Genomic DNA, 24619 nt, shown 5'->3' on the forward strand with positions numbered 1-24619 from the left:
CCCCCTGAGGAGGCATTTTACACGTGTGGTTTTGGCCACACCTAATGGCACTATTAATAGTGACTCCTATCAGTCTGCACATTTTGGTAATTGAGATGGACACAGATTCTGCCCAAATGGCCTCTGGTGTTCTAACAGAAGCTGGAGAAGGAGGTCATCATTGGGCTGGACATGCTCCACATTAACTTGTGAGACCAAACAACTCCCACTGCAGTGTTCTGTCTTATAGATACCATCTCCTCTTCTAGCCCCTGGAAAACCAAGCACAGGTCTTTACAAGCATAGGCTTGGTGGTTGTACTTAGAAATGATCTAAGACATGGCCACTTTTTCTGTGCGCAGCTCTTCAGTTATGAGCCCCAAATTTCCTGTCATGAAAGAAGCAGGTTTGTGGGTCCTACCCCAGGCAAAACAGGATCAGCATCTTTACCAGTGGGGGACCCAGAGAACCACTTCCCCAAGAACCAGAAGTGCAAAGGAAGACTGCCCAAGCATCTGGACTGAGTGGCATGCAGAGCTGCCCTGCTGGACCAGCATCTCCCCTTTGGATGCTCGGATCTAACAAGTGAATGACTTCCTTAATTGAATGCTAGTTATGTGAGATACATGCTATGGCTTTGAACACTTTGCTTCAGCTCATCTTCTCCACCTCCCCGCAGGGAGTGTTCTCTACCCGAGAAGATGGAAGCTGTGGTGTATAGTGCAAGGCCAGATATGGAGTCAGGGTGGTGTGTATCAGGTACCAGGTGAGCTTCCTCTGCCCAGCCCCCTGAGATAGTCCTTACTTCCCTCCTGCCACCACAGCTAACTGGCCCTACTTTGGTCAGGGACAGTGGACGTGGCCAGGTGTTTACCTGACAGTGATGTCATTTTCTGAGTTCCTCTGAAACTAGACTTAGTCCCATGAATAAATTCTGGTCATGGGAATGGAGGTAACAATAACAATAATCATAATAAAAATGGAGTAACCGTGATTCTGGGCACTTGAAATGGAATCGGGGGGCCATTGCTAAGCAAATCTCAGACCTGTCTTCAGCTGAATGTTTGAAACAGGCCATTCTCTTGGATAGACCAAACTGTAATTGTCTTAAACATTGCTAACCTCTGCTATCCTGTACAATGGGCCTCTTTCCTTACATGCCCAGAGGCAGAGACTGCTGCATCCAATTCTCTTCCCATAATATAGTTTAAAGTTGACAGTACCTATGTCAATTTTTAGCTAACAATAGCCTCAAAATCAGAAATTCAGCTTTTTTCTAGGATTCTGTAAATCTGTGTTCTTTCAGATTGCAATCCTAATTAACTCCAAATAAATACAACTTGTTCTGACTGGGTTGATTTTATTCTTGCTCAGCACCTCTGCAGTGGGGATGTGGTATGAGCCATGTGAGCAAAGTCCTTACCAGAAGGATGACAGAGTAAAAGTTGAAAAGACCCCAGGTCCTAAATGTGCTCACGGAACACATGGCATGTTAGGCAGACTTTCATAGGAGAGAAAGAAATGTTGGTTTTGTTTGAGCCAATGGTTTCTTGAGTATTTCCTCCTTGTTGCAGTAATTCACATGATATCTGGACAAACCCTGCACAAACTGAAATTCTTTCCCTGCAATTTGGAATCAGAAACCTGGGAGTTTGCTGTGAGGGCGCTGACCAGTCAGGGTGAAGGTCTGGGGCTGGGTCAGTCCAACAGAAGATGTGATGGAGTAAGCTGGCCAGTGGAAATAAGTGTGAAATGAGAAAGGAGAAGAAAAGAGACCCCAGAAACATCATCACATCACCCTCTGTGATGATCTGGTGATCCAGCCTGACAGACTACTCTAGCCAGGACTTGAGACAAGCCCAGCTAGCTTAGTCAGTAGAGCATGGTACTTGCTAGCTCAGTTGATAGAACATAAGACTCTTAATCTCTGGGTTGTGGATTTGAGCCGCATGTTGGACGCCAGATGTAGACGGACATATTCTCCATCCTGCTGTCCCCCCTCCCCTCCGGACTGGTTTTTCTCTTCCCACCTGTTCCCAAAGTCACTTGTGAAATAACCACTCTGAGGCTCAATATCAATTATAATTGTTTGACCAATATTGTCTGCTCCTTATGGGCTAGCTCTAACTAGTAAATTAACCCATTTGTAATAGTTTATATTTAACCATGAGGCTCACGGCTTGCTGGTAATATTTGGACCTCTTTCTTCTTTAGCGACTACGTGGAGTCTCCATGACTCCACCTACTCTCTCTCTCTCTCTCTCTCTCTCTCTCTCTCTCTCGCTCGCTCGCTCTCGCTCTCGCGCTGTTCAAATTTCCTGCCTAGCTTTACTCTCTTAAGCCACTAGCCCAAAACAGCTTTATTCATCAACCAATAAAAGCAACACATATACAGAAGGAAATCCCACATCCACCTTGGGACAATCCACACAAATCTTATGGGACCAGTCGCCTATCTCCATCTGATATGGGATATATTGCCTTGTTTGTTATTGTGGTTTTGTTTTGTTTTTACTTTGGCTGCTGTAAGCAAATTTCTTTTTTTGGTACTACAGGAATTGGAATTAAAGTAAATGCCCTTCATCATTATGCTACCATATTACAGACTCAATTCCTACTGTTATGTACAGTAAGTCATATTATTACAGCCCTTTAGACCTCAGGTTCCCATTTCCCCCACATTTTAATATTTCTGAAAGTGGGGCACACTTTTAAGTCTCACAAGTTAACTCTAATGTGGTCAACATCTTATTTTTTCCTTCTTGAGGTTGTTAGGTTTGGGATCCCTCTCATGGGCACTTTTACCCACTGGTCTGGAAGCCCCCAGAGTAAAGGTTTTCTTACCGTGCCCGCAACAGGACCTGACACAGGGTGGATGCTCATGATATACTCAGTGGATGAACTGAGTTACTTAACTGCAGTTAAAATCAAGGACTTTTCACAGAGACAGAGAGACAGTGGCCATCCCATGTCTCATTATGTCATCCCTGACCTCACCTTCCAGATGCGGGGCCAGGCAGTTTCCACCCCAGCATTCTTTCCTCTCTTCCTCCATTGGAAATTGTTGATCTAACTCTTAAACCTTAGCTTGAGCTCCCATCTTCAGCCTTCTTAACGAATACCCTTCATATACCAGCTGTACCCAGTTTGAGGTCATTATATCATCCACCTGAGATCTTACAAACTCCTTAGTTTCATGGAGGGCAACCTCAGAACTTAGATGTCATGCAGGACCATAAGCAGGACTGTCCCTGCTCTCCATCAGTCTTTCCCACCTGGTTTGGACAACGTGCCTAGGCAAAGTGGGGCCATGACGCTGGCCTTGGGTAGCTCCTGCCTTCCCACACAGATCCTAAACTCTGGGACTCCAGAAAGGGTCAGGCATGAACCTACTGAACCTCAGGACAATTGTCCCATTTCCTCATTATTGTAGAGGGCAGATGCCACGGAGGAGATACTGACCAGGCCATCTGTGTTGGCCTCGGCAGAATCTCCCCAACACATGCTCAACTGTGGCAGAAGCATTGAGTGAAGGAAGATTCAGGGATGAACAGGCACCACTACCAAAGCTTCCGTCCCCATGGGCTAAGGCTCCTCTTTGGGTCATTTTCTTACTTCCCCATGTGGATCAGCTAGAGGAGGTGAGGAGCCTGAGCCTGCAGTCAGCTTCCTGCCAAGGAGCTGCCAATTCTGAAGGAGAAAGAGGTACCTGAGCTCCATCTTCAGCTGGAGGGCTCGAGCCTGGGCTGTGGGGTCTGAGCTCCAAATCCCTCTAGACTTGGGGTAACTGGGGGAGAGTTGGGGGGCTGTTTTCCTGCCACAGAGAGAACAACAGGAAACCCAAGTGGGGCTTGTCCTCATCTTCCAGAAAGATCCATAATTGTTTTTGCATTGTGTGTATCTGGTAAGGCTGACCTTGGCCCATACTGGCTGTGCCTGACCCTGGGCCTGAGAGGGCAGTCAGAGGGAAGGGTAGGGCAGGAAGGACCGTAGACAGAGCAGTTTCAAGGGCCAGCAGGGGAAGCACGCACTAGACTTTTGAGGCTGGTGTAGAGAAGTGAGCATAGTCATCAGGAGGCCAAGGGTCACCCCAGCTAGGAATTCTGGGGAGGAGCAAGGAACTCTGTCCTTGGCAGGAGACACATGACCTTAAGAACTGGAAGGGATTTTCTGATGTCAGGATTCTGGTGCCAGCTGGTGTCCCCTGAATGATGTCTCCTGGAGCCCTGTCAGGTCCTGTTTGGGGGTCTTGTGCATCTGGAGCAGGTTTAGGGTGTGAGGACTCTCCCGGTTGCCTCAGAGCTGCCCTGCAGGTTTAGAGAATAAAGATGGGGCCAGTGCGGAGAATGTTTGCATTTGATTTGCATCTGATTTGCACATGAATAGCCTGCACTATCTGTTCCCAGGAAATTTCAAGTTAAATATTAATTGTTACTGCCCTCGGGAGTTTTTAGGTTTTGATTTTGCTTTCTCTGTTTCTTCTCACCCACTCCCTGTCAATGACTCAGATCCCTGTATGGAAGCGGGGTGGGGGGGGAGGAGGAGGGAGACGCCCCCGCCCGGCTGGAGAAGGGCAGCTGAGGACCAGAAACTCGGGACTTAGGGAGTGGGTGGCTGGCTGGCATAACTCCGCCAAGTGAGAGGCTGGGTATGCAGGGAAGACACACAGGACATGTAGCTGCCAGGTGCTGAAGAGATCCAATGTCTGTTACACACAGAAAACAACAGGCAGGTAAAACCACCAGCCAGTCAGAATGGCAGAGACACTTCCAGACAGCATCCAATGTCATAGTTGTGACTATGCCCTGCTCCTCAGCCCCCCACCCTGATTGTCCTGGTACCTACTGGCTTCTCTGATCCCCATGTCCCCATCCTCGTCATCAGAGACCAGGACTAAAGCTTCACAATGCAGGACCAAGGGTTAAAGAATGCTGGAGGATGCAGCACAGCGGTTAGCTCATAGGGTCAGAGGCTCTGCTGAGCAACTCTGGGTGAGGGGCTAATGTCATTTGGGCATAGTTTGAGTGTCTCCTAAAGGCTCATATGCTAGAACCCTGCTCCCTAGTGCAGTGGTATCGCAAGGTAAGCAACCCCTAAGAGGCAAGTCTGGTCACAGGTGATGGGGTCATGACTGCTTTTGAGGAACAACTGGGGCTGCTCTGGGCTCCCTGCTTCGGTGGACTCAAGCCTACCTCTGGGACAGCGTAGTCGGCAGCTTCCTGATGCTCTTCTTCCTGGGCCTTTTGTTTCCAAGCTGCTCAGACCAAACCACGCTCTTACCTAGACCCTGGTTGGCACCACAAACGCGGTCTCTACTGAGACGCTGATCAGATGAAAAGCTGTCGCTTTGGGGCTCCAGCCCCTGTTAGGTCCAGAGAGCTCCTGGGAGGTGTGAGGGACAAATCAATGGTGATGGTAGCTACCCTTTGTTTAATTTGCCAGACACAGGCTCCCTTCCACTCTGAAAAGGACAGCTGTGAGAACTGAGGCCTGGGGAGACTGAAGACTTTGCCCCAGACAGCGTAGTTTCTACGTCAGAGAGCTGGGATGAGATGGATTACTTCTATAAAAGGATTTTTTTTTCCCGCACAACTGGGTGTCTTTTTTTCTCTTCTGCTATAGCTGAGTGCTCACTATGTAACCTCTTTGAGAATTGTCCTGGCTCTGTGTCTGCACGGTAAACATGATTTAGGGATGCACCCTTACTAATCACACTAGTCAGTTCCCACTACTGTAACAAAATACCCGAGATAACCATCATGTAAACAGACAAGGCTTGCTTGGGCTCATTGGAGATGTAAGGCTATGGATGATTGGCCCTGCTGCTTCGGGTCTGCGTTGAGCAGCCCATCAGGGTGAGGAACATGGGATGGACAAGCCATCATTTCCTATGGCTAGACTCTGAACAAGAGAAGACCAACCAGGGTCCTGCAATTCTTCTCACTTATTTATTTTTAGATTTAACATTGTTTTATTTAATGTGTACGAATGCTTGCCTGCATGTATGCATATGGGCCATGTGCATATCTGATATTAGAAGTGGTTGTATCCTCTGGAAGTGGAGGTATGGGGGACTGTTAGCAACCATCTGGGAACTGAACCCAGATCCTCTGCAAGAGTAACCAGTGCTCTTAACCACTGGGTCCTCTCTCAGCTCTACAACCCTTTTTCAAGAAATACCTCCAGGAGCCTAAGGACCTCCTACCAAGCCCTACCTTATTCTCTTTTTTAAAGACAAATTATCTTTTCAATTTATATGCATGTTTGTTGGTCAGTATGCAAACGTTTGTGCAGGTGCCTTATAGGCCAGAAGGCGGTTGTCTTAGTTAGGGTTTCTGTTGCCGTGAAGAGATACCATGACCATGGCAATTCTTATAAAGGAAAATATTTAATTGTGGTGGCTCACTTACAGTTCAGAAGTGTTTATGACAGGAAGCAAGGCAGTATATAGGTAGGCATAGTCCTGGAGAAGGAGCTGAGAGTTCTTACATTTTGATTCACAGGCGATAGGAAGTGGTCTGAGACACTGGGTGTGGCTTGAGCATATATGAGACCTCAATGCCCACCTCCACAGTGACACACGTCCTCCAACAAAATTATTCCTACTCCAACAAAGCTGTACCTAACAGTGTCGCTCCCTTTGGTGGTCATTTACTTTCAAACTACCACATCAGTATCGGATTTCTCGGAGCTGGAGTTACCGGCTGTTGTGAGCCCTTGGATATAAGTGGGTGTTGGGATCCCAGCTCAGGTCCTCTGTGAGAACAGCTGGTGTTCTTAACAGATGGGGCATCTCTTCAGCCCCAGGCCCCACTTCTTAAAGGTTTCTTCTCTCTCCTAATAGCATTGAACTGCAACTGCCTGTGAAGCCTTCATCTAATACATGGGCCTTTGAAGGACGTAAAGTTCCGAATAGCAGTAATGTAGCTAGCAACAGTTTATTTCTCTGGCTTTTGCGGATCTAGTGCCTGTAGTACTCCCTAGCTTCCTGGTCTACAGGAGCCTCTAATTTCTGCAGAAGTGACCTCACCTGCCACCTGTGTTCTCAGGGCTCCCTCTCCCAGACTCCAGACTGCATTTCTCCTCATTCCCTGCAATGACCATGGAAGCTGCTTACAGCACCTATGCCTCCGGCTGCCCTGGGCTGAGCACAAGGAACATCCCAGATGCTGGTGTTCTGAACTCCCAGAAGACTGAGACTTTGGGTGAACTCTCCGAGCTGCCTGCCCCAGAAATGTCCCAGAGGACAAGAACGGAGCCCTATCCATGCTAAACTGTCCCAAACGGTCAAAATCTTTGAAGTTGTATCCAAACACGGCTCTCAGAACTGCAAAACTCAGCTATGCATCAAAATGGTTATTAGGAAAATGGTTAACCAAGTTGTTATTTTCTTTGTGTTTCCACGGAAACCTCTCTAGAGTGGTACTCTTGTATACGACATCGGGAGCTGTGGCTTATATGGATGCTAAGTCAGTTCTGACTTGGTTTGGACTGTAGACCAAATCTTCAAAGATGTAAGAGAAATCATCTGGGAAGAGGGGCTCACTCACGCATGCCTGAGTAGGGCAAGGGACTGACTGGCATGGTTGCTGGTCTGGAGGCTTGAAGTTCAAAGGTCATTCTTTCCAGGGCTGATACTCCCCTCAAGAGGAATCCAGGAGCAGTCAGAGAGGGGCTGGGTTTGGCTCCATCAGTCTCTTCCATTTCCTCCCAGCTTAACTTCCCCTTTCCTGGCCTCTGCTAAATGAAGACACTGCCTTGACCCTTAATTTCCAAGTTTAAATTTCTAGGTTGTCACCGCAGGTGTAGCTCAGCGGTAGAGTTTGCTTACCATCTAGGCTGGATCTCCAGCATATGGCCACATGCGTACATGCATGTATCATGACTGCTGTTTCTTCCAAAGGCATCTTCTGTGAAAGTCCCGGATGTAGAACATCAGAAATGCTTCTCCGGCTGAGATGCATGTTCCCTGGGGGTCGTCAGAGCTAGGGAATCTCCCTCACCTTGCTTGTAGAAGCTCACCAGCTTGTGGAGTGAAAAGAACACTGATTCTTACAGCTTGGGTCTCATCCAGACACAGGCAGCCTGAGGCCTTCGAGAGTTGGGACGGCCTTGATGGAGCCCTTCAGTCCAAACTAAGGGCCTCTTGGCCGGATTTTCTTACCTTGTCTCCCAAGCTCTCATTCTTCTCTTTTCTTCTTCCTCTGGATCTCGATCTCTCTCTCTCTCTCTCTCTCTCTCTCTCTCTCTCTCTCTCTCTCTCTCTTTCCCCTTCTCTGTAGCTTTGGAGCTTATCCTGGGACTTACTCTTTCTGGTCTCGAACTCACAGAGATCCGCCTGCCTCTGCCTCCCAAGTGCTGGGATTAACAGCATGTGCTACCACCACCCAGCCTTCCTCTGGATCTCAAGGCAGTGTCTCCACACCCATAGTGGTGCCCACTGGAGATGGTAAGCTGCTGCCGAGTCCCAGTTTAGGAGGATCTCCCTGGACTGGCAGGAGGGCAGAACAGCATGGCCTGACCTCCCAGCCAACAGCCCACACTACGTGGAGAATAGACACGGTGGTGCCCTTCTTTGGGGACAGGTAGGAAAGAGGAGGGAAAAGTCAGGCTGTTATTTCTTGAATTATTACCTCTGTACCTGAGGTACAATGTCAGTATTGCTGAGAGGATGTCTTTTAATGCCCTGGATCATTAAAACCCAATAATCTCTTTGAAATAGCTTAACCGCTTCCTGCAAGGAGATAAAGCAAATAAAACTGTCATCTCGGGGTCCGCCATCACCATATTGATGCAGCTTTTCCTTTCTCTTTTTTTAAAGAATGGCATTCATTTTATTTCAGGCCAATGCATTTATGTCATGTTGGTGGTATATAAATTTGGTAATTAAATCCTGTTATCTTGACACTATGGGCAGAATAAGAGTCGCTTGTGATGTCTTAGAGAGGGAAATACTGAAAGGAGAGAAGGGGGATTGCTCCGTATTCTTTAAAAAGTGGTTTTCCCAGAGATATTTTTAATTTTTTTTACTAGAAGGTAGTTGACAGATGCCTGACAGAGGTCCTCCTGTGAGGACAGCGCCAAGTGGATCCTGTGAAGTTGCTCTCACCTTGCCCCCTCCCCCCCAGCAGAGGAGCGTGTAAAATGGCGTTAATCCCAGAGCTTAAATTTTACCTGCACTTATGACTTCCCACCTGGTCATCCTCAGACAAGAGATCTTCCTCCTCTGCCCATGTGGGTGTTTGAGGTTGAGATAAAGAGAAGTCCAGCCCAGTCATTGAATAAACAGGAATAGACTTGATATCCTGTATTAATAAGTTGTGGTTTAAAACAACCCCAGAGAGATCGAGTTCAGCTGCTCACCAGTGTGCAAGAGGAGTGTCTATCCTTGTCTGCCTTCCTCAGTGGGTTAGCCTGGGCTTTTAACCTAGAAACCCAATGATTGAAGACGGTCTAAGAATTTCCAGAAATCCCATGTGGACTTAACAATGCTTGTTTCTTCTGTCAGAAAGAAAAGATTTTCTGGAACTCTTTTGATGATACCACATTTCCCATTTTCTAGAAACCTATCACATGTTTTACTTCTTAACCAGTCTAGCTAAGGTCATCGTGATCAATTTAACATGTGCCACAGTGCCACAATGTCCCCTTCCTGCTGGGCTTGTCATGGGACTCGTGAAGTACACAGTCACGCAAGGAAGTCTAGATACAAAGAGAAATCTGGGTTTGATTAGAAAGATGGACAAAAGGTGGTTGAGTTGGCAGTTGACAGATTCTGCAGCCACTGTTTTGAGTTTCTGTCTTTTTTTTTTTTGGTAACAGTGGAATCACAGATGCCCTACTTCTAAAATATTATTGAGAAGACTCAAGGAGATGAATAAGCTATGTTATCTCTCAAGCTGTCTGTTCTAGAGGAGTCAGTAGGCGGGAGAGCCGACCTGAGGACGGTTGACTTCTCCAGAATAGGTTGGTTAGTGGGCGTGGCTGTTGTGATGGTGAGTGTTAACTATTAACTTGACAAGGTCTAGACTCACCTGGGAGGCAAGCCATGAGGGATGCATGTGCGGGAGTTAGAATAGGTTAGCTTCTGAGCACGTCTCTGGGCTGTTATCCTGATGGGGTTAGTTGAGGTGAGGAGAATCCCCCAGAGGAGGGTGGCGTCATTCTCTGGGTTTAAGCCCTAGGTTACACAAGAGGGAGGGAGGAGGCTCATTGAGCTCTCTTCTTCCTGGCTGCAGAGGTCCTGTGACTATTAGCTTCAAGCTCCTGCTTCTTTGATCCACCACAGTGAAAAGCACCCTCTCTACCAGTGAGTCAAAGTAACCCCTTCCTTCCTGAAGCTGTTTTTTTTTTCAGGGTAATTTACCAAAGTATAGGCCTTTTCCCCAGCCAGGAGCCAGACTTCCACTAAACATGGCATGGAGCTGGCTTTAGACGGTCTTCTGGTGGCTTGCAGGGCCTCTCCTGTGCCTGTTATTTTCCGATACACTCATGGCTCATGTGGCTGGATCACAGCAGGGCACAAAGGCCATCTCCAACAAGGAATGGTGTAGAATGGGTTCATTAGTAGAGCTACCCTACCTCAGCATACCTCAGACAAGATGGGGCGCACCGAGGAGCTAAATGAAGGACTCCCTTGAAGAGTCAGCGAGTCCTCAGACAGCAAGCAGTGTGGGAGGTCAGAGACTGGTCCTTCATGAACTTGGTCAGCTCCCTGACCCTTCCTGAGGGAAGGCCCTTCAAAACCTGAGCCTTGGAGAAGGGATTTGGCGCTGATGCTTCTTCCTGTCTGTCCTTTCTCTCCTTGATACATGCATAGATGTCACCTTTTCAAGTGCTTTGTCCTCCATCTCCACCATTCTTGGGGTACCCTATGCCTTCTCACAGGAGCTCAGGGGTTCACCCTGTTCCCACGTGTGCCTTCCTGCCTGCATTAGGAAAGGGACTTGCTGCTAGAAGCTCTGAGGGACTGGTCGGGAACAGACTGGTGTCCTCTGCACTGGTCGCCTGCTGCGTCATCTCAGAGGGAAGCACAGATTATGCGGGAAGGTTTCCCTCACCTTGGAGACTCTGCAGTTTTGGAAAAAGAAGAGCTCATTCTACCTATTAGGAATCCTTTGTTCTTGCCTGTTACATAACGCTAGCTCCAGCCGTTATTGTGCTAAGAACCATTTGGCTTTTTCGTGAATCTGCAATTGAGCGACATTTCACAGGCCACAGTAGACAATTAAGTGGTTCCTCCCGTGGTACCCAGGAGGGTAGCCCCCACTGGGTTGTGTCATTATGGGTTCCCTTCATAAAAGGAGGGGGAGAACTCTGATTTATTTCACTCCCATAATTTTGCTTTTTTTTTTAAGGCTAGGAGTATGGAGAATAAAAGCGTGTTTCCAAAGTCACAGAATACTAGCTAGAGCTCGTGGGTAATGTGTGAGAATTGGCTGAGGTGCATTTGGGGTACAAACAAGGGCGTTCCAGATTATCTAGCAGAAAATAAATGTGTGCGCATGTGTGTGTGTGCCACAACATGCATGAGAAGTCAGAGAATAAACTTGTGTTCTTGTGGAAGTTCTCTCCTCTACCTTATTGGTTCGGGGATCAACATAAGTCTCCAGGCTCGGCAGCAGATACCCTTACTCATTGCACCATCAATCTTTTTCTTTCTTCTTTTCCCCCATAAGACAGAGTTTCTCTGTGTGTAGCCTTGGCTGTCCTGGAACTTGCTCTGTAGCCCAGGCTGGGCTCAAACTCACTGAGATCCACCTGCCTCTGTCTCCTGAGTGCCGGGATTAAAGGCGTGGCCACCCCTGCCCGGTGTGTGCCACCTGTTTTACCAGTTAGTCCGTCATCTTATTTCTTTGAGGCAGGGCTTCTCACTGGGACCTGGGACTTGCTGATTTGACTACACTGGCTGGCCAGTAATCCCAGGGGTCTTTCTGTGTCAGCCTCCTCTGTGGTGGGATCGTAGGGCTTGGAACCAGGCACAGTTTTTTCCATGGCTACTGGGTTCTGAATACCCATCAACATGCTGGTACAGCGAGAATTTCACTAGCCTAGCCATCTCTCTCTTCCTAACCTTTCCATTTGTTTTTTCTCGTCCCAAAATGTTAGAGAAAAAAATTATATGTAGGCTTTAGAAAGATTAGATTTGTATATAGTATATTAACCTGTAAAACCCTAAGATAGCCAATAAAAACTTATTACAATGAATCCATTAATTTCCACACAAGGTCTACGTAAAATAAAGTTCTGCGAAAACCAATAACATTCCTACGTACTTGGGTTACTTAGCCAGAAAAATACAAGAGATGAGCAAACATCAGTGTTTGGCTTGATGACATTCCCGACCTTCCTTCTCCTGCACCTCACGCTTACCTCGTTTATTGAAATTACCAAGTACCACTTAGCGATAAGGTTGACCTTAAGCTTCTCTGAGGCAGGGATACAGGAGACCTGGCTCATAAACCTACTCTCCTAGAGCCTGGTTTTGAACATGAACAGTTCAGAAAACAGAACATCATTTGGAAAAGCTCCCTTGTGGAGAAGTACATGTGACCCCTTTGAAAAAAACTTTGCCTAAGAGATAGTTCTGGGGATGCGTGGTCCAGTGACTCACCCTTTGGTGCTGTGTTCTTTTTCCAAAGGATAATGTACAAACATCAGATGCTACCAAATAAAGTCCCTCAGAGATATTTAGGAAAATAAAATGATTCTAGAAGGAAAATGGCATGAAACAAAATTCCAGAAAACTAAATTATGATCTCCCTGAATGACGTCTTTGCTTGCTTTATAATCGTTCTCACCCACAGGACAGCCCAGTGATCCTCTTCTCTTCCTGTAGGACTCAGGGAGGACAGTCCTTGTGAGGGTATGAGAAAGACCCAAGCAGGAAGTCACAGGGCAAATGACTTCCCCTCTCTCCATCCCTTCTTCATCCTAGAAAGCATTAAGAGCTCCCTGTAGCTGGAGAGAGGCAGGTTGCCAAACGTTTTTTGGGACTTTGGCACTGTCATGGTTTGGACGAGGATGTCCCCATAGGCTCATATATTCAAATGCTGGTCCTTGGTTGGTGGTGCTGTTTGGGGGGAGGTTATGGAACCTTCAGGAGGTGGAGACTTGCTGGAAGAAGTGTGTCCCTGGAGGTCACTCTGAGGTTCTACAGCCTTGTCTACTTCCTGTTCTCTCTTTGCGTCCCACGTCTCATTCATGGGTGATTCCTGTTCTCTACTTCTGGCTTCTGTTGCTATGCCTTCCACACTCTACCCCACTGAAACTCTCAGCCCAAACCACTCTTTCCTTCCTTTGATTTTGGCTATGCTATTGTATCACAGCAACAGAAGAGCAAGGAATTATGGGTACAATGCCGCTGGCCCTCACAGAGCTAGCACAGTATGGGTCCACCATGTCCCTCACCCCAAGAGGCTCTTTTTTGAGCGGTCTTCGTCCTCCCTACCATCCTCTGCTCATTACCTCTATATCATTGTCTTGTTGTAGCCCAGGGTGGGGCGCTATCACCAGGAAGGATAATTTTGTTCCTTGGCTCTCTGGAATCTTTTAGAATCTTTTGCTGGCCTTTGTAGCAATTATAGACATCTAGTAGAGTTTAAAAATCAAGGCCATCTCACTGTGAATACAGACTCCGTCTACTTGAGATGTGTCTGCTCTCTGGACCTAATTGGAGTTTGCAACCCAAGGACCCAAAAAGAGTAAAATCAAGAGAAGCATTTGAATATCTCATTTTGAACCAAACCAAATCAGTGCTTACTACCGTACTCCCTCACTTCAGACTTAAACTCCACTCAAACTCCCATCAAAATATGCCCACCGCATCCTCTCACTTTGTCCTTGAGGTCGGTGTATACATCTTAAACTGCAATAGTGTCATGTTTGAACCCAGTAAAAAGTCTCCTTTGGTTATTATGAAGCCATATAAGTCAGTCCTCACGAGTTTGTCACTGGACATGGAGTCGTAGATATTCCCACTGGCTGCAGTTTCAGTGATATTTTTAAATCAGGCCAGGAAGATAATTTTCCCCTTTGCTATTTTTGCCTCGAAAAGACTCCAGCTTAAAATGGTGTAGGGCAATAGGAAGTGAAGGCCAGACTTTGCAGAGCAAGAATCTAGTGGGGGTAACCCAGGTCCAGGAAGGAGAGAGGTGTCCAGAGACAACTGTTTCCCTCCATCTCTCCGTAGGAAGTTGACACCCTCCTTCCTGCCTCATCCCCACCCATTCCTTTCCCCACACCGGGGGTGTGTGGGGGGGAGACTTCTCTTTCTATTGTGTCTATCTGGAGTAGACCTTCTTACAGAGACATGATGATCTCTTGTTCTTGAAGAACCTGGACAGAGGCTGGGTTTGGATGCGGAAGGGAGCTGAACTGAGATCAGTGTAGGTGCCACTGGCTCCTTCCTTCCCTGTAAGCACCCTTCATTCCCTTTTATGTGTTAGTCAAACCTGGGTATTAGCTCCTTCCCACCAACAAAAGCTTCATGAGGATTGTGTGACTGGGGACTGTGCATACGCCAGGGACCAGTAGTAGGAAGAATAGGATTTGGAATGCTCGACTTAAATCTTTGCAATGCTATCTACTCTGGGTGACTCTGAACAAGGCATGCAGCCATACCTTCCCCACCCATGGTCTCTTCCATCTCCAAAGCTGGTTGTAGAAGCACCTGCCTCCTTGGATGGCTGCATGAAGAATGAGACCCTGTAAGGAATGCACTTAGCCGTGTGTCTATACATCTTCATGCATGTTTGCTGTTCTTGTAAGAAATATGTTCCATGGGCAGACAAGCTACCTGCGGCTGGAAAGTGATGGAAAGCCCCTGAGTTAATCTCAGAGTGCCTCATCCGGCCCTACATATTCCACGGGGTCCTAGCATCTAAGGCTCATGGGACAGTCACTCAAACACTCATGTGGAACAGACCACGGGACATAGATCAGATCCTTCCTCCATGCCTGGGCTCACAGAATCACACAGCTGGCAGGCTCGTCCCCGAGTGAAAAAAGACCTCATTACTGTCTACACACACCCCTACATGGATTAGGAACCCAGTCAATAGCTCTTTGCCAAAGAAAGGGCCGAGCCATTTTCTTTAAGGATATCTTTAGATCTGACATGGGAGCCCAGTCTTCATAGAGCTGAGGGGCCTGGATCTGCCATCACAGACTTCCCACCTGTGAAGGGCTCTCAGCTCCACAGCTAGGGTTTTGACAGGTGAGTGGAGGCAGCTTCCAGAAAGTCTTGTTTATTTCAAGGTGAACTAGCGGGGTTGACACTTGTGATTCTCTATGATAAGGCCACTGAAAGAGCTTTCATGAAGGGTGGAAACAGTCTTGCCGTTAGATCACATTTCATACCTGCTTTGTGCCCATCTCTCTCTACCTCATTTGATGCCTTGTTCTTTTGATACCAACACATGGATCCTATTAACCCCCAGTGACTCTCCCTCGGTGTGGATCACTTCAGGGTTTGCTTCTTCGAGTGCTATAATAAGTCTTGCTTTCCCATCCTTCATCTCTTCACTGTGGCACACGGTGTTCCCTGCCAGTTTTCACTTCCTCTATTATCCATCTATCTCTATCTGCTGGATTATCTATATATTTCTACCTGTCTGTCTCTATATATCTCCATCCCTGCGCTCGGGGTTAACAAACGCCAGTGAGATTCACGAGAAGGAAAGAGCCCCTCTCACTTTAACTACTGCCTGAATGCTGTGGTGCCCATACCTGAGCCGACACACATTCCATTCTTCCCCAGACCTCTGAGGAGAGTTTTATTAGATTTCCTAGCCTTCTGGGAAAGGATCTGGGAGAGAAAATAATGCCAAATTCTGGAGGGTTCCAGAGAAGATGGCCTTCTTGTCAAATCTTTCGCTGGCTGTGGCTGAGCAACGCATGCGTGTTGAGGTCCATGGGGCTACCCAGATGATTCAGAGATGGAAAGGTCACAGCTGTGACCTCTAAAACTCTTCGGTAAGTCTGATGAATAAATAATCAAGTTGAAGACACTGCAGACCACATTTGACTGGTGGCTGTAGACTGGCCTAGGGCTGGGGCAGGGAATCAGTCTGTGCTAGGCAGCTTTGTCTCTCTGTGACAGGCCATGTGAGTCCATCAACTTAGAAGCTCAGGGTTTTAGAGGTTTCAGTTCTTTGTTGGTTGATCCATTTGCTTTGGGAAATGCTGGTGGGAAGGAACACCTGGTGGAGTAAAGCTAAGAAGGAAAGAATGGCAGGACCTGGGGTCCAACATGCTCTTCAAAGACACCCCAAAGACTTAAATTCTTCCCACGGGGTCCACTGCCAGTGGCTTCCTCCTCCCGCTGGATCTCCCTGCTACTGGTTCCACTACCCCCTCCTCCCGCTGGATCTCCCTGCTACTGGTTCCACTACCCCCTCCTCCCGCTGGATCTCTCTGCTACTGGTTCCACTACCCCCTCCTCCCGCTGGATCTCCCTGCTACTGGTTCCACTACCCCCTCCTCCCGCTGGATCTCTCTGCTACTGGTTCCACTACCTCCTCCTCCCGCTGGATCTCTCTGCTACTGGTTCCACTACCTCTAGTAGTGTCACAGCTTGTTAGTAATTGGGCCTTTGGGACAGTTACTCAAGTACAGTGAAAGGCAGGCCACTTTGTCTGGGAAATGTGACTAGGAGACAGAGAGAAGCCAGGAGAGAAAGAAAAACTGATGAAATGGGAAGGGTTCTCCATAGCTGCCTCTAGACCGCGAGCTCAGGGAATTGTTTCTTGCCTTCATGATTGGATTCCTGCTTTCCAGAATAGTGCCTGGAGCACGTCAGGTGTTCAAGGAACTAGTGAGTGGCTTTCCTTTTATTATTTTCTCTTTGGACAGGCCATTTGCTGGAAGGAATCCTACCCCAGAGTCCGCCAGACAATGGCATTACGCAGGTATATCTTGGGAATTTGGACCATCTGTTTGGGGCTCCAAGGAAAGGATGCACCAGATGGGTCCCAGGTCTATTTTGGTCTTTCCTTTGCACGTTTCCTACTTACCAGCATCCCATGCAGATGGATACTGCCAGGTTATTTATAGCGGGAGTTTGCACCCGATAATGGAACAGTTGCTCTAATCCCAATGCCAATCGAATGACTTTGGTCTTGCATTCTTCAGAGGACCTGCACCAGACACAGTATTAATGCAGGGGGTCCTGAGGCTACTTCACTGTATGACCTAATGCCATTGGCTTGTATTACCTTCTCCAAGACGGCTCTCTCCTTGAAGTGAGACCCTGCCATTTTGTGTGTAGCATTCTTCGTGGGCTTTAGGAACAACTCATCAACAGATGTAGACATTGTAAATAAAATATAGTGCTAGAAAATTGAGTTCAATAGTATATTAAATAATGAATACAAACAAGAATGCAAAGATGGTTTTTCATACAAAGGCATTTATGGCTTTGGGATTTATACCAGTGGATAATTTAAAACATTTGATTCATCCATTGTAGGTTGGTTCCGTTGCTTTTGGGTCTGTGGAGAGGTGGATTATCATCATGGGACTGTGTAGAAGAGTAGCATATATTTTGGTCTATCTTAAACACTAATGTGCACTCATATGTTATAATAGTTATAGCTATGTAAAGGCGTATTTCAGACAATATTTACTAATATGAGAAAATGGTTATAATACATGAAATGAAAATTAGCAGATTGTTTTACATATATAATATGTATTTTATATATGTTATAGATTACATATGATAATACATTATATATGTATATATATATTTGTGACTTAATATTAACTGTTAACACCCAGCTAAAACGACAGACATAGAAAGATTGTGGATGACATATTTTTCTCTTCCTATTTTTCCGTTTTCAACAAAATTTTTATAGTAAACATTTAGTTGTGTTTTTAATCCAGAAGAAAACTCATTCATGGATGCTATTTTAAAGAGTAATCCCCTTGGTTTCTTTCAGGTTTTACATCTGAAGTTAGCACTGGAGACTAGCCTAAGCCATCGACTGTTAGAAATAACTAAAGGGAAGATGGAGAGTGTGTAGCCCTGGTCTGTAGAGCAGGCATTCTACAGGAAGCTCTTAATTTTATCTTCAAAGAAGAAGGTAGCTAGTGGCTTCTCTTCAGAGATTTATCAGTGCAGGTTTGTGCACGGTCCAAGCATCTTGAGTGTGCCCTAAAGCACACACGTGTGGGCAGAACATGCGTTTCCCAGATCTATAAAGTGCCAGTGATTTAAGGTTGGTCATTTAGTAAGATCCCCTAGGGACCAAGCCCAACCCGTGGAGCTTCGTCTGCGAATGAGTAACGGAGCAACTTTGGGGAGAGGTGGTGGTTGTAACCGAAGCTGGGCCGCGATTCCTGTTTTCTGTACCCTGCCCCAGAGCTTAGCAAGCCAGGCGCTGTAGCTGCCTCGCCTTGGTGCACAAGCTCACGTGAAAATCATTCTCGGTTAAATATACTCGTTTTCTGAAGGCGGAGGGAGACCATGTGAATCATCGCTACCGCGCTAGCTCGATAACGCGCTAGCTCGACCAGTGCCATTCGCAAGGCTGTACAGTGGGCTGAGATGATCAGCAGATGCATCTCTCTTTCTTGGTTCGCATCTCCCTGACAGTGGCGTCTGCCCAGATACAGCAGCTCCGAAGCCAGTCGCGTTGCACTGCACTATTTTTAACCAGAAGAAGAGCCGCATCTAATATAGCCTATGATGGCGCTGTAATTAAGCTGCCTTACATAGTCAGGAAGTCCAATAAATAAAGGGCAGCGAGTGTTATATTTCAGGATAAACAAGGGCCAGGATGTAGGTCTGATTTAAAACTCTCCATACTGATCCATGTCCTCAAAACTCAACCCTGCAATCAAGAAATGAGTGGCGTTGTTCCTTTGCAAGGAAACGGGTTAGGAGAGTTAGATAATTGGTAACGAGAAATATAGATATGTAGAAATATGTGAATATAGAAATATGTAACTTACCTGATACTAACTGCTAACCCAGGCAACCAGGTACAAAGACAGAACCTATCCTGAATCACCCGATGTTCTCTGTCTCTCTCTGCCTCTGTCTCTGTCTTTGTATCTCTCTCTCTCTCTCTCTCTCTCTCTCTCTCTCTCTCTCTCTCTCTCTCTCTCTCTCTCTGTGTGTGTGTGTGTGTGTAAAATCTATCAGCAACAAAGAGTGCAAGCTCTGCTTAGCTCCTCTCTATCAGCTTCCTGCCACTGTGTGCTGTACCACGGTGTTCTGTTGCTGTGAACCTGGGGACACTCTGGAGGCTCTTGGTCTTATAGTGCTGCTTCAGATTTGCTCCAGGGAATGTTTTTTGCTTCCTCCACATTCTTTGATATAGCTGCTTGAAATACATATACATATATATTTAAATAAATAAATATACATAAATATATATACACATATCTATATCTAGATACATATCTCCTTTTGGCCCTTCTGAGACATCTCACTTCCAGGTGGACAGAATGGAGTAGAAACTTTTCCCATTAAAAGAGAGACTAAATAATCCAATTTGAGGCAGAAATCCAAGAAAGACAAGAAAATATCCAGCAACGCTGCCTCCTGCTTTGATTGGAAGGACTCCTGTATTGCCATTGCTGTAAGCAGGTGACAATCCTCTGTGCTTCTGACCGTGATCAATGGAAAATTTGTGGCTTGTGGTGTCCCAGCTGCTGGGAACGTCAAGTTCTGGGCAGTTCTTGCTTTTCAGGGTTGCAAACAGATCAGAATGGCTCAGGATTCCCACGCTGGAGCTGTCAGCTGCCAAGCAGAACCTCCCACAGTGCTTCAGGGCTTCTTAGACTCCCTTCATGGGTGTCTGCAGTAAATATATAAACCGCTGAACTATGTAGGGGGGTGGTGGTGGGAAGCAGCAATGAGCCCCACATCTCCACAATCCCTTCTGCATACCTCTCTTCATGCCGACAATCTTTATAAAAAAAGTTTTATTTATTTTACTTCATGTATATGTGTTAGGATCTGCATCTTTGTATGGGTATATCCTGATACCCACGGAGGCCAAAAGAGGGTGTCAGATGTCCTAGACCTGGACTTACAGATCATTATTAGCCTTTTGATGTGGGTGCCGGGAATCAAACGAGGGTCCTTTGGAAAAGCAGCAAGCATTCTTAACCATAGAGTTGCCTTGCCAGTCTTAGTAATAAAATATGGCATAGAAACACACAGATTCTTTGAACTATGTCAAGGCTTGTTTATTAACTTCTATTTCAAGGTCAGTTTTACAGACACCACTTCTTATATGCTCTAAAAAAAATTTCATTATGTGTGTTGGGTTTTATTCTTAATCTAGAGCTCCACCTACATCTGCTAGAATAAGTTGCTGCTGGATGTGGTGGCACACACTTTAATTGAATCACTTGGGAGGCTGAGGCAGGAGGATTGAGGGTTGGATGAGAATGGGGGGGGACATGGTGAGTCCCAGGCTAGCCTGGGAGACACAGAGACGCCATGTTCAAAAACAGAAACAAAGACACTAAGCTGCCATTGTGCATTGTGTTCCTGGGTCAAAGTTGCTCAGCTTTGACTTCAGCGTGGACGCTACCCATGGGACTCATGCAGTCACATGTGAGGGACACATAGCACAAAGGTTTACATAAATGTGAGTCTTTGGTGATCGTGAAGGAGCACACAGGTTCTGAGAACCTGCACCCTGTGACTCTCTGGAGATCAAAGCTGAGAAACAGCAGGATCCAGCTGTGGCTGGGGTGGGCAGCAGGATCAGAGGGACACACGTGGAGTTTGGAATGACACAGTGGGGGCAGACTGAACCCCTAATCCTCTTTGCAGAGAGGTGTTTTTATCCTGGGAACAATGGTAGCTGCCTACAGATTTTAGGCAGGGGGACCGCCCACATCGTGTTTGTTTTGAAGAGAGATGATCAGCTTCTTAGCTGTTCCTACTGCAGTAGCCCAGCCTGGCTCAGGGGACTGCAGAGTGACTCTGGCTTTTTCCAAACAGCAGCTCTCTGCCATGTGGGAGGGAGGAAAGTCTGGGTCTGTCCACTCAGGGTGGGGGTGGTACTGTAGAGCCACAGATGACAGCCACGGGAGGCTTTTCTAGAACAGGGCGGGACTGTAGGTTCCTCTGCTCTGCTGCAGGCAGTTCTTAGGAAGATCTTCCCAGTGCCTGCGGGAGGCAAAGACATAATTAATTAAGAACATCCCCCAAAGTCCTCATAAACCGTTGTTTGGAGCTGAGGCTGCCAGGAGCCAGTCCTCACAGGCATGAACCAAGATGCTCCAGCAGGCAAGCAGGCTGTGCAGGGCTCTGATTTATGTGACATTCTGTCCAGATAGGATCTGCCCTTCCCTCAGCTCCCTCTCCCTCTGAGCCTCTGGATCTCTAATGAGGTTGATAGGGTTTCCAGGACTGGACAATGTCAGTAGAACCAGGGGACAAAGAGAAAGGCAAGACTCAGTCAGGAAGATGGCATTTATAGCACCAAATGGAGCCAGTGGGGTCAAGGAGGGGCAAAGACCCTGGGTCTAGGCATAGAGTGATGAGACGCTGGGTCCAGCCTCAGGGATAGGCAAAGTCCAGTGCTGGGCCCAGGAAGCGCTGCTGTTTAGCTCCAGGCTTCACTGTCCTTCCCAGCTATGACCTAGGCAGAAGACATCACCTCTCCCTGGTCTGGGTCCTCATCTGTTTATAAGGAGTTCCCTGAGGAACTGTCATGCCAGGGGCTGTGGCATGGGTGAGGTGGCAGGGACATAGATGATGCAGCTTCCTTTGGAAGACAAATATGACAGAAAAGTTTTGAAGAGAAAACTGATTTTATATTAAAACAAATGCTGACATTTTTTGCTCAGAATGCAAATGTATGCTTTTTTAGAAAAAAAAAGGATAGAAAGGGCAATGCCAAAGAAATTGTGCGTGCTCTTTCTCCTACTGTTTAGAATATTTGGGAAGAGAGTCAGGAGGCAGATTGGACACACTCAAAGCTGGCCCCCAGCTCCTCTTTGGCTCCCCAAAGAAGATTGAATAGAAGGAAGAGTCTGCCATATGAAGTCGTGAGAGGATTTGGGCAGCCCTTGTAGGTGCTGAGAGAGGATTTAACGTGGGTGGTGGGAACTCAGCTGTCCTGCACATCCTTTAACCCCCCTGGCTTTGAAAGCTCCTGTTCCTCTCCCAGGAAAGCCTCATCCTTCCTGTCTGCCTGGCTCTCTCCTCTGTGGCCCAGGGTATGCATGTCACTTCCTGATCCCTTCTAGCTACAAACTAGGAGAGTGGGCACTGCCTCCTCTCCCAGACCAGACAGGACCCCACACCTGTCTCAGATTCTACACTCAGGGGTCTATACAGCGTTATTTTCTTACCCTGTTAATCTGCAGGGTCCTGCAAGTTTGGAGACCATGAGCACACATGCTGTGGCATGGTAAGCAAGCCGCGGGAAGCCTCCCTTACTGGCATTTCTGGCTTTGTATCCCAGACCCGGATTTGTGTTCTGGATCTGGGTGCGTCACTGCTCGGCTGTGCTTCAGTTGTCTACTGTGGTCTTGTCTCCCAGGTCCCATTCCTCGGATGCTCTTTTATCTTTGCCTACGTGAAAAATTTTATTTATCCTTCCAAGATACATCTCACTCGCAACTTCATAGACAAACCCTTTCTGTTCTCTGATGGCTTTCCCGGTTAGATTTCACGGGGCTCAGAAGCACTTCTGTCTCAATCCCTGTACCAGCTAGTTTTACGTCAACTTGATAGAAACTCGAGTTGTCTTCCTTGGGGTTTCTATTGCTGTGAAAAGACACCATGACCACAGCAACTCTTATAGAGGAAAAACATTTAATTGGGGATGGTTACACTTTTCAGAGGTACAGTCCATTATCATCAGGGTTGGCATTGTTTTGTGCAGGCAGGCAGGGTGCTGGAGAAGGAGCTTAGAGTTCTACAACGTGATCCATAGGCAACAAGAAGTGAACTGTGTCACTGGGCATGGCTTGAGCATAGGAGACCTCAAAGCCTGCCCCACGTGGCACACTTTCTCCAACAAGGCCACACCTACTTCAGCAAGGTCACACCTCCTAATAGCGCCACTCCCTAAGAGCTTATGGGGTCCAGTTACTTTCAAGCTACCATCAAAGTCACCGGAGAGGAGGAAGCACTAATTGAGAAAATGCCTCCATCAGAGGGCTGATAGACAGGCTTGTAGGGCATTTTCTTAATTAGTGATTGATGCGCATTGTGGATGGTGTTCTTGGGCTGCTGTTCTTGGGTTCTAGAAGAAAACAGACCAAGCAAACCACTAAGGAGCAAGTCAGTAGGCAGCACACTCCATGGCCTCTGCATCTGCTCCTGCCTTCAGCTTCCTGCCCTGTTTGAGTTCCTGTCCTGACTTCCTTTCAGTGATATGGAAGCCAAATAAACCCTTTCCTATCCCAAGTTGCTTTGGTCATGGTGTTTCATCACAACAATAGAAGCCCTAAATAAGACACGCCCTCTCCATCTCTGAAGTCCTATGCTAGCATGAGCTCTGGGGAGACTGTAGCCCACAGGGGACCACAAGGGTGTGCCTTGGGCTTAAAAGGGGAGAGAACATCACTCCATTCTCTCGTCAACGCCCCTCCTTCACAGTAGTGTCAGCAGAGAGGCTAACTTCTGGGTTCCCAAGGCTGTAACACGAAGAGCTCCGTGCAGGCAGGTGTCATGCGTTAATTGATTTCTTTACTCACTCGTCCTTGTCCTTTGACTCACATCACGGAACACCTGCTACTCATTAATCCATCAGTGTGATTCACACCGTTCTAACTGCTGAGAACTGACACAGAACCAGACGGTCTCTACCTTCAAGGTCCGGACGGCCTAGATGAGAGAAACACAGGGTAAAGAAAATATTTGCCACGCCGAATCTGTTAGGCGTTATGTAAAGGAAAAACAAAACAGAACAGCAAACCGGAGGTCAGGTCCTGGCAGGGCAGTTAGGTCAAAGTGGATGGTTACTATGAAAAAGTAGAAAAGTGAATTTGTCTCGTGTGTATTGCCAACAGGCTTTCTTTGCCTACTGCATTGTGAGGGGTGGGGGGATGTATGAGAGCATCCAAGAGTCCATTTTGCACCCACCTTTGTCATTGGAGGTTGACTGTGGTGAGAGTCTGTGTCTGGAGGAGGGACCAGCAGTCTCTGCTAGCGAACCGACAGTGGGGGTGCAGCTCTCAGGAACTTCTGGAGGGGCAGGTCAGTTGGGAGCACCGAGGGTTCAGTTTGGCCAATGCAGTTTGAGATGCTCACTAGACATGAAGGAGACAGACAGATGGGGACACTTAGGGAGTTCAGAGGAAGGACCACATTGGGATGAGGGTTTAGTGTGTCACTTGCACACAGGTGTTGTGGGATATTTGTGCACTGTGTGAAAATGTGTTGCTGTGATTGTTGTTATAAAAAGCTCAACGGACAATAGCAAGGCAGGAGGTATGGCAGGACTTCCTGGTAGGGTTAGAACTCTGGGCAGAAAAAAGGTGGAGTCACCAGCTAGATGCGGAGGAAGCCAGATAGGCAGAGTGGAGACGAGGTAATGAACCATGTGCAAGAACATAAATGAAGAAACACAGGTTAATTTAAGTTTTAAGAACTAGTTAAGGACAAGCCTAAGCTAAGGCTGAACATTCATAATTGATATTAAGTCTCCATGTG

The sequence above is a fragment of the Microtus pennsylvanicus genome, chromosome 16 (assembly GCF_037038515.1).
Source record: "Microtus pennsylvanicus isolate mMicPen1 chromosome 16, mMicPen1.hap1, whole genome shotgun sequence".
NCBI classification, from domain to species: Eukaryota; Metazoa; Chordata; class Mammalia; order Rodentia; family Cricetidae; genus Microtus; species Microtus pennsylvanicus.